This window comes from Ursus americanus, chromosome 10, assembly GCF_024610735.1.
Source record: "Ursus americanus isolate L20-20 chromosome 10, mUrsAme1.1.p, whole genome shotgun sequence".
Lineage (NCBI taxonomy): Eukaryota > Metazoa > Chordata > Mammalia > Carnivora > Ursidae > Ursus > Ursus americanus.
In genome coordinates this window covers 60,579,138-60,589,902 of record NC_142136.1, presented here as the reverse complement: position 1 = coordinate 60,589,902, position 10,765 = coordinate 60,579,138, and positions in this window count along the sequence as shown.

Genomic DNA, 10,765 nt, shown 5'->3' with positions numbered 1-10,765 from the left:
TGGCTCATATAATTTCTTTACAAAGAAATATTTATTTATTTTTTTAAAGATTTTATTTATTTATTTGACACAGAGACAGCCAGTGAGAGAGAGACAAGCAGGGGGAGTGGGAGAGGAAGAAGCAGGCTCCCAGGAGAGGAGCCTGATGTGGGGTTCGATCCCAGAACGCCGGGATCACACCCTGAGCTGAGGGCAGACGCTTAACTACTGAGCCACCCAGGCGCCCCTACAAAGAAATATTTATAAAAAGGTTCCATTAAAGTGGGTCCAAGGTAAAGTTGTGAGCTTTCCTAGAGTAGAATAACTGCAGGAAAAACTGTAAGAAAACCTTTGAAGTAGAAGAATTTGGCAGGTATCCCACCTGCAGTTTGGTGCCTGGACACCGGAACAAGAAGTGCAAGGTCCCCACCGAGCGCCCTCTGTAGATTAAGAGATTATTCGTGGCCAATCTGCCCCTTGGAGTCTCAGGGGGCGAGGCCCAGGGATCTGCATTTGCAACTGTCCTCAACCCTAACTTTCCAGCCTACACTCCCTCACTTCCTGCTTTCTCCCAGGCGATGCTTAGGCACCTAAAGTTCCAGAACCACCGCCAATAACCTCCCCTAGCAAAACTAATCAGTCACATTTTTCCAGTTCAGTTGCACTTTCCTGAAAAGTATAACCCCAAGTACATAGTGTTGAACAACATGAGCGATTCAGTCCAGGCTGCCTAGGTGAAATCAAATGTGATAAGTATATCAAAGTGTCGGTAATAACTTCGACAGGAGGAAAATTATAAAGAGCTTGAACTTCTAGTAATTTCCATGTGAAAAAACTGTAGTCATGAGCCAGAGAATTTGAAAAGAGATTTCATGCTAATTAAGTATGCAGTTCTGGGTAGATATATTTGTAGATAGTACTATTTTCAAGTCATGATCCTGATTTCCTAACACATCCTTTTTGCACGAACGTTAAACTTAGTAGTTAATAATAATCGCCAGAAGTAATATAACACTAACGTTAAACATCTGCCTTCACAAGGAAGATGGCAAATGTCACCATATGTTACACGTGGTTCTTATTATTCCAAATCCTATTATTATTGCAAACTCATGTACCGTGCGTTAAATCATGTTCGCAAAATTGAAAATCAGAGTGCAGAAAAATACAAACATTTAAGACACATATATAACAGTTTTATTGTGTGGGCGGAGAGAGTGAGAGTAATATTGAAGTGGTCTCCATTTGGCATATATTTAATAATACAAGTTTGTGGCAAAATGTACAGATGGTTAGAGTTTGGTGAATAGAATAATGATAATTATAACAGCGTTTGTTACCACCTGTGCACCCCAAGTGTGCCAGCACTTTCTATACATTATCTCTAGACTTTATAATAACCATCCAAGGAAAGTGTCATTCCAACTTTTTCAGTTGAATAAACCATGTCTTAGGGCACACGACCAGTTAGTGACAACACTAGTTTCTGAACCCAGGACTGTCTGACCTCCGGGTCCATGCGCTTTCTTGTTGAGACTATACACTGCATGAGGGCAGAGCGTTTGTCTGTTTTTATTCCCAGAGCTTTGAACAAGATGTGTTATAAAGTAGGTGCTCAGTAAATAAAGGAATAATAGCATGCTGCCCAGATCAAGAATTTCATCCTTGCCAGTTCCCTGAAACAGATCCTCAATTCCACAAATCGGTAGTATCCTAACCCAAACAAAAGTAATATTCATCATAGGCAAAATTATAGTAATAAAAAAATACTTGATTAATCCAAAAGAGGGTGAGAAACAAGTAGGGGAAAGAAGGGGAAAGGAGAGCAGGTGGGACAAACAGAAAACAAATACTAAGATGGAAAATTTAATCTCAGTATTGTCAGCAATTGTATTTAGTATTTAGTAAATGGACTACTCCAAGTAAAATATAAAGATGATGAAACTGCAATTTTAAGTTATATCCAGGGGCACCTGGTGGCTCAGTCAGTTAAGAGTCTGCCTTCGGCTCAGGTCATGATCCTGGGGCCCTGGGATCGAGCCCTGCATGGGGCTCCCTACTGATCAGGGATCCTGTTTCTCTCTCTCCTCCCTGCTCCTGCTCTCTCTTGCTATCTCTGTCTCTCTCTCTCTTTCTCTCAAATAAATAATTTTAAAAAAATATTATATCTATAACATTCACTTAATTCTTTTAATTGTTTCCTTTTTGTATCTGTTTTGTAGAGGAAAGATGGAGGCTTCAGGGAGTGAAGAAACTTGCCAAAATGACTCAGCCCATACGCAGCAGAGTCAGGATATGAGCCCCAGTTGTCCGGGCCAGAACCCTCACTCATGGTCATTTAATACAGACTCGGCAAAGAGAAGGTGCTGTCATGCTCGGCAAGAACTCTGTCCAGGCAGCACTATGGGCCAAGCCAGACTGCAGCTGGGAACGGTGAACGTCAGGTTCAGCCCCACCGCAATGAGAAATACAAGCTCCTGGGGAATGGACAGGATTTCTGGGCAGGGTTAAGGAAACAGATGACATTAGAGAACCCAGATCCGCAGTAGAACCAACATGCGGAAATGTATACTTTTCTCCAGCAGTGCCTGGCGTTTCCCTGGTTAGAAGTAGAGAAAATGGATGGTTGATCAATTTTGGATCTGAGTTTTGCTGGAAGGTGGCCGAGGACAAGATGGACAAGGAAGACAAAGTCTGGGGAGAAACTGGATTATAAAATTCCATCTTGGAGTCTAGGCTGAATAGGGAGGCTGTAGAGTTGAAGGGAGGTTTATGTAAAGTGAGCAAGGACAAGGGTAACAGGGACCAGATGTCTGTATGAGGCTGAAGAGCAAGTATCCTGGTGGAAGAGAGAAAGAGACCTAGAAGGGTATTAGCCTCTGTCACAGAGAGTAGAATGGATGTCCAGACCACAACTTATAAGGCATCCGGGAGATACATTAGAAACAAAGATAAAGTCAGCTTAATAGACTTCCTTTTATCATTAAATTTGGGGGAGAAAGATACAAGTTGGAGGCTGCAACTCACTTCTTACCTGAGCCACCATTTGCATGAGATCCTTAAAAACTCTGATCAAAGATCATTAAAAAAAATTCTAAATTCCTCCAGGTAACAGATTGCTTTCTCTGAATCACTCAATTTTTTTCTAAAATAGGGAGAAGAAAAATAGTTAAAATTAGCTACCTTTTTATAATGCACTTGCTGGAACTAATTAGTAATTATTTTTTAACATAAGCAGTTGGTGTGAGAGTGGTGATAATATATTTACAATATAAACTTAGCATCATTAATGAGATTGTCATTTCTGTGTGGAGGCAAGACTGTCAGAAGCTGTCCCCTTTATGACAGAGAGTTGCTCTTTTGGTTCTAGGGTGGAAGGTGGCAGAAAATTCTTAAGAAACAGTCCTGCAATAATGATATATGTCACAAAGATGCATGTATTTGAAAAGCTGTAATGTGTATAGTTTTTCAAGAGTTTCCAAAAAAACAAGTGAACAGTTTTTATCCTAACAGCTAAAGCCTGAGTATTTTAAACACTTATCAACATAAAAATGTGGCTTCTTTACAATAAAGTATTGACATGGATGGAAACTCTTTGATTCTCAGATAATAAATGTGTCTTTTCGCATTCATTCTTAAGTAGCCTAATATTAGCCTTTTCCCTTCTAAATTCCCATATTTGGATTCAGAGTGAGAGCTCCTTTTCGCTTCTCATTTAATCAATGTTGGCACCAAACTCCCTTCTGTCAGCTTGATATTCTGCTCTGGTCTGACCTAATTCTGTTCAGACAGTGAACTCGCTCTCTCCCCATGGCTGGGCAAAAGGAGAGAGGCCTGGGAGAGAGGAGAGATACCAAATCTTTCTCGTGTCAGGCTGTTCTAGGGCATCGGCCTAATTGAAGTATTTTGATAACATTCCCTGGACAGTTTGAAGAGCTTCCTTAGTTCACACTGAGCCATGAGTGAGCTTAACTTGACCCCTTCATCCTCTTCCCCAGCTATGTGAAGAGACCTCTTCTGGTAGAGAGGGGCCAAGAAGGGGGCATTTTTTACCCCCTTATGTTGGCGATTCCTAACCCGTGTGTATAATTTACCAACGCCCTTCCAAGCATTGGGATGTCTGGTGGTACTTGGGAGCCCTGGTTGCTGTTGGAGACATTTCCGTCATCACCATTGATGCTGTGGCAAAAAGCTCTCATGTGTTTCAGTAAAAAGAAGATTGTCCTTGGGTTTTATCTTCACTTGCCACTCTGCTTTTCCCCTCTGCTTGCTGATGTGATATTTTCCAACTAACCACCATCACCACAAGAGCACGGATCTTCAGTTGTAGCAAAAACTCAGAGCGGAGTTGAAATTTCCGTAATACAACTCAGATTGGAGAAAGCATAGTTTAGCATTTTTTCCGTAACTTATTTCATTTTGTTCTAGAACTCCGTTCCCAAGGATGGCCCACAAAGCATAACTTTGAACTGCTAGAGACTGGGGATTACCTATCTAAAGCCCATTCTTCCCTTCTTCCCTACTAAAAATACTCCAATTTTGTCCCAGTTACAAAACACCCAACCAAATTTTATGCTTCCCATCTTCCTTTGCAAGTAAGTATGGACCTGTAACTAGGTTCTGACAAGTCGGGTGTAAATTGAAGTACTGAATGTGGCTTCCAGAATAGCCCTTTAATGTAGGATAACTTAACTTGGAACTTGGAGCATACTCTTTACCCTCCCCCCACCTTCCTCCAGCTGGCTGCCTAAAATGTTCCTACTCTCATATCACTTACTTGCTGTATTACTTGATTCTGATACATTGTTTTGACTTGTGGTGTTTTTATTTTGCCACTCTATCTTGTTTCTCCAATAGGAAAACAATAAAAGCAACTTAAAGTCATGGACTGCTTTTTCAAGCTGGGTCGTGTGTGTGTGTGTGTGTGTGTGTGTGTGTGTGTGTGCATGTGAGCTTGCATATGCACACACACTTTGGTGGTAGAGGTAGGGTTGTAAAAATAATAAAAGAAACAATCCCTGACATGAAGAAGTGTATCACAAGGATAAGAGGTACTTGGTGGGAATAACACCAGAACATATACAAGGTAGATACAGATACACTAATGCATAGAAATATGTAGCTATGATATAGACATATTTTAATCCAGTGTCAAATAAGTATCTTACACTGGACTGTAAATTATCACTTTCTTCCCTTATACACTCAGAGCTTCAGCTGTTCCTGTGTTCAGAACTGAAATGCTCAGAAAGGATAAGATGGGGAAAGGCCCCTCACCCTTCGGAACTATAAAGAATTGGTAATCCCCTGCTCCCACTCTCTGCTTAGAGAGGACCCCTCATGACCACATATGAACACATGCCAGGCAGACTGAAGATAGCTCCCTCCATGCTATGTCTGAGGACTTTGCCTCCTGCTTAACAAGAACTACTGGGCAAGTTATCACAATGACATCCCAAGTGACAAAGGAAAACACTTAAAGATTCATTAAGTGCAAATCCTTTTTAACTTCAAGAGTCAAAAACACAGACACCACATAGAAAACATAGGTCTAACCGTCTTTGCAACGTTTCTACAATATACATAAACCAAAGGACATGTCTATGATACCATAATAAGGTATCCTGACAAACTTTGATTTACTATAAAAAATGTTCATTCTGAGAGGGGTTAATACAGTGTTTCTAGGGACCTGGAATCTAACAGAAAATGTTTCAAAATTAGAGCAGCATAGAAAGAGTGGTATTCGTAATAAATATAATTTATCTCACAGGTTATCTTCTCCATTGTTTGACCCTCAGGATAAAGTAGAATCCTGCTGTTAAATTGCTCGGCAGGTTAGTAGTTCCTTGCAGTGCGTGAGTGATCGGAGCCTGGGACCCTCTGAAACAATCTTTTGAAGCTCATTTGTTATATTGTAACGTGTGCAGGTGTAACAGAGACACCAGCTACCGATCAACCGGGCTTCCCTTCCGACGTGCAGAGTCATGGCCGGAAGTGGCTGCCCTGGTATCTATGCAGGGCCACGCTGGCTCCGTTCCAGGTCAGGAATGTAGGCAGGAGTGATGTGTGATACTCGGGCCCACGAAAACCTGCCTGTGATCTTCCAAGCTCTCTGTCGCCCTCCATCCTCGGGTTGGTGCTGCAGGATCTGAGGCACCTGGGATGATACCACAATGTAGAAAGAGCCTGGGTCCCTGAACCACTGTGCGAAAGGCTGTTTGCAAAGGACTCATCTTAGACGGATGTTTAAGCAAAAAATAAACTTTGTGCTGAAAGTGTGAGCTGGGGACTTGCCTGTTACCACAGTGAGCGCTGGTGTAACTGACATGGCAGGTCGTGGGGTATCAGCCGCAGCCGACCCCTCCCCACTCAGGGCTGTCCTTTTCCTTTCACTAAAGGTAATGGACGAGAAGCCTCTTTTCATGACTTCTTCCCCATTTCCTCTATAACTTTTTTTGTGTGTGTGTGTGCTTGTAAACAAGAGAAATTTATTTCTCACAGTTTTGGCGCTCTGGAGGCTGGGGGTCCAACATCAGGTTGCCGGTACGGTTGGCTGAGGACCGTCTTCTGATTGAAGACTTCTAGCCTCACAAGGTGGAAGGAGTATAACATCTCTTCTGAATCACCTGTCAATCCATTTGAGCTTGAATCTTGGTTTTCTTCTTACAAATCTTGGTTTTCTTCTTCTACTGCTGCCAAGGGCTGAGTTCAGGAAGGCAGGAAGTGGAAGGAGAAGGAGGTGGTGGACACCGTCCTCTGATGCTGTGCTCTCCTTCACTGTTTTCCCTTCCACACCCATGCCTCTTTTCCATCCCAGGACTGTGAGGATCCCTCTCCAAGTCCTGGCTGTCAGCACCCTGCTGAGGTCAGGAGGAAGGCCACATTGCAAGAGTGGCTTCTCGACTCTTTTTCGAAAGGACAGAGCCAGGGGCTTGTTGCATAAAGAGCCCTGAAGACACCCAGGAAACCAAATCTCATGCTCATGACAAAATGGTGCTCAAGGGCTCTAACTTACAATTTTTTTTTTAATTCCCTTGATGTTCTCTGAGGCTGTGCCAGTGAATAACGACCATTTCAATTTCCTCCAAGGAGAATCAATCACTGTACAAACAGTAGCTGCTCCTTCATGTAATATTCCTGGAATTTACATCATGGCAACATTCTTGTTGCATTTCATTAACAGGAAACTCGCTTGAGAAGCCACCACATTTTACTGCCTTTGTGTTGTGTTCTTGAGTATGGAACGAGTTCAGGACTCAGAATGGGGTAAGTCCACTCCAAAGGGTGCCCGTGAGCACACGTGTGCACGTGTGCAGGAATGTGAGTGTGAGTATGCCCCTATTTACTTCAGTGCCAAGTGCTCTAGACTGGCACCTGAAAACTGCCTCGTGGAAATTGAACCCAAGTGGGTTATGGATCTCTAAAAGGATTTGACATGAAAAGTCAGAAGTCTTTGCTCTTGTTACTGTTATTTATTCACAGCCAGAGCAATGCTGTGTTTACATGGTCATGGCGTGGCTCCCAGCTCCAACACTTACCAGCTGTGCAATTTGAATACAGTCCTGAGCCTCTCTGTTCTTCAGTTTCCTCTTCTGAAATACGGGAATTGTAATGATACCTACTTCATAGGGTTCTGTGAGGATAACACGAGATAAATGTAAAATCCTTTTTTTTTAAAAGACTTTATTTATTTATTCGACAGAGATAGAGACAGCCAGCGAGAGAGGGAACACAAGCAGGGGGAGTGGGAGAGGAAGAAGCAGGCACATAGCCGAGGAGCCTGATGTGGGGCTCGATCCCATAACGCCGGGATCACGCCCTGAGCCGAAGGCAGACGCTTAACTGCTGTGCCATCCAGGCGCCCCTAAATGTAAAATCCTTAACAGGGAGCTGTAAGAGTAATCCTCAATTTATATTAGGTACCACTACTAATAATTTTAAAAGAAGATTGCGTCATCTACCGCTGTTACCCTGTTCACCACAAAAGACTCCTTCCCCCGCCGACTTCTGCCTTCCCTAGGTCCTCACAAGGCTTTCTACACTTTCTTATCACCGCACTTAGGACCTGTTATTCACTGCTGCTTGCATGTCCCTTCTTCCTGTTTCTTGTTCTCGTCTCCCCAGTACCTAACATGGCACCTAGCACATTGTATGTTGAACCCCATGAGAGTTCTGTTTTCATAGATTAAACACTCAAATGTTGACACTTGTATGTGGTTCAACCTAGAGAGGGTGTTTAGTAATATCTGCTGATGAGGGAATGAATGAATGATTATTTTTTCCCCATTGGCCTACTACTAGCTGATGAGTGTCATAAATGACACCATGATTTTCACAAACACTAGCTTATCTTCCTGGATACATGTTAATACCTTTTTCATCTTCCAGTAAAATTTTGTTAAAAATATGTTGTAGGGGCACCTGGGTGGCTCAGTCGTTAAGCGTCTGCCTTCAGCTCAAGGCGTGATCCTGGCGTTCTCAGATCGAGCCCCACGTCAGGCTCTTCTGGTGGGAGCCTGCTTCTTCCTCTCCCACTCCCCCTGCTTGTGTTCCCTCTCTCGCTGGCTGTCTCTATCTCCGTCAAATAAATTTAAAAAGTCTTTAAAAAAAAATGTGTTGTATCTGTGAGTTACGTTTTTTCATAAAGTGATAGAGAGTGTTCATAATATTGTCCTCTGGCAAGCAGAAGATTTAAGAATTATCGAAGACGATGACACAGACGCATTCACATACATACTCCCATTCCCACTTCAGAACCAACTCGTACATTCTGAATTCTCAACTTGCACGTACTCATCACTGTTCATCTCCTGTTGAACCAGCTCAAAACACTACAAGAAGTCCCATAACTAATCAGTATAGTATCTGGTAGCCAAATAATTTTCCTATCCCCCAGTCCTACTGCCAGAGCCAGCGATCTATTCTAAAAACGATTATCATGGCTACACAACAGGCTCCAAGTGTGATGAACGACCACAGAACAAACAACGCCTATGTTTGTGTCTCGCATTTTATATTATCAAGGAATGACCCAGATCATCCGTTGATGATTCCCTCTTTGGGGATCTTCTGTGATCAAAGAAGCAAAGCTGGGACATATCCTAAGCATTGGGGTTCCCAACACCTCAGGTAAAGAAGGTCACAGTTGGCCCGACATCTTGCTGAGGCCCAGCCCTCCGAGGCAGGACATGACTTGACAGGAGTCAAGAAGCTCTCTGAGGTGAGCAGATGGGAGGCTTGGCCACCGGCGTGTTGTGTGACCGAGTCAGCTAGCGCAAATTCAAACGCCTGGGGAGGCAGGTTGATCAGGTAAGTGGGAAAAGGAGGCTCGACGGGACGCGATGAAGAGTAGTGAGGAGCGTAACAAAGTACTCTTACTCTGTAAAAAGGCCGCAGACGTTCGGTTCCACGCTGGTCTATGAAGTCAATGTTGCCAGATTTTAGGATTTTTAAAGAGAAGTTGGAAATTTGGATGTTTACGAGAAATGTCCTGGCTTTTGAGACCCTGCATGTATCACACCCTACACGGCTAAAGGCAGATCTGACCTGCGGTCACCAGGTCCAACTCCCACCTGAAACCACAATCCATTACACCTTACGCGTACAAGGCGCTCAGAAATGGAAAGACAGTTCTGTGGTCAGAACGTTCAAAGAAGGCTCTAATTTTAAATACTTGCACTTAACATTCCTGAAAATATTCTGACACATGTTGGAACACATGTCTCAATTTTTAATTTGGAAAATACAGCTTGAATCTCTCTAGTTAGCATTTTGGATCTCCTTAAAAGTTAGTAGTAGTCCCACCAGGCTGAGAAAGAGAGAAGGAACAGGCCTACATCCTAAAGGGTGCGAAGTGCCAGACAATGTGTTTATTTTAGGGAAGAAGGGATGTTACACGCTGCCTTAGTCTCCCCGCTCTTGTGGCACGTCTCCTCCCCTTTCGCTAGCTCATGTCTCTCAAAATTTAAATGCTTTGGCTCTGTTATTAAGAAATTATATTCGAGTCATTCTCTGAGGTCTAGTTCATGATGACAGAACCACGTCCATTGGACAATGACTACTCCTTTCTAAATGCTTGGGTCCCACATCAGCGAAGCCTGCGTCGCAGCCTGAAGTTCTTCCAGTCCACTAATCAGCAGATCGCAGTCCCAGCTTTTCTGAGATACACACACACACACACACACACCCCTTCCCCGTGACAGAACACACAGTTCGGCTGCGGTGTGAGAAGCACAGAGAACTTATCAAGCCGCAAGGTGGGTGGCAGGGAGACAGAGGAACCTGAGGAGAGCTGCGTCTCCGCTTGGCTCCCCCCCCCCCAGTGAAGCAGTCCGGGGCATTTAAGGTCCACCACATTTCCATGTGGAGACAGAAACATAATTTGATAAAATGTACCCTCTGGGCAGGAAACGGGAGGGTCGTCAGTTGGGCCTGGAGCGTATGCAGGGTAATGACGACAGTCTTTGCCGGTGTCAAACCTGTACTTGTTAACTAGCTCGCAGACCAGACCCAGGGCGCGTCTTTAGACACTGCCAGCTATTGAGAAGACAGCAACAACACAAATATCCTGTCAAGCCGCCCAAGTCAGATAATTACCCCGGCTGCACAACAGCCAGGCGCGGAGCACTGGAAACCTTTTAGGGGGCCCTTTATCATGGCCTGCCTTTTCCAGAATGAGGCTAATTTGCTCCTATTTCAGCCGGCTCCAGCACAGAGAGCGGGCGAAGGGGAGAGCAGAGAATGAACCGTCAGCGTTATTGAAAAGACTCATGGTTAGTCACAC